Source organism: Odontomachus brunneus, unplaced genomic scaffold (assembly GCF_010583005.1).
Source record: "Odontomachus brunneus isolate Ranch 3 - 2012 unplaced genomic scaffold, Obru_v1 Obru_scaffold_077, whole genome shotgun sequence".
NCBI lineage: Eukaryota > Metazoa > Arthropoda > Insecta > Hymenoptera > Formicidae > Odontomachus > Odontomachus brunneus.
The window spans coordinates 1,435,253-1,435,577 of NW_022639527.1; the positions used below are offsets into that span (position 1 = coordinate 1,435,253).

The window sequence follows — 325 nt, forward strand, 5'->3', positions numbered from 1 at the left end:
GGGGGGGGGGATGGAGGGAGGGAGGGAGCGTCTACCACGGGTGAAACGAGAGGAACGGAGTGGAGGAGAGAGAGGGAGAGAGTTACCGTTTCGTGAGAGGATCGCGATCGATGGATCTTCTTCTCTCTCTTTCTTTGTACTCGGCGTGGCTGTCGCTGCCACGTGGAGAACAGCGGCGTGGTTCGGAGAAGAAGAAAGAATTCCCGAGCGAGTAGCCTCATCGTTCACCGTTTCGCAATTCGTCTCGGTGTCACACACACACACACACACACACACACACACACACACACACACACACACACACACACACACACACACACACACA

At 55.7% G+C, this 325-nt stretch overlaps 1 protein-coding gene across 3 annotated transcripts in view; it reads right to left on the reverse strand.

Annotated features, from left to right (window-relative positions):
• The window catches only part of LOC116847338 (hybrid signal transduction histidine kinase L-like), a 116,589-nt gene that overhangs the window by 25,748 nt on the left and 90,516 nt on the right, over positions 1-325 (reverse strand). The window lies entirely within an intron of this gene.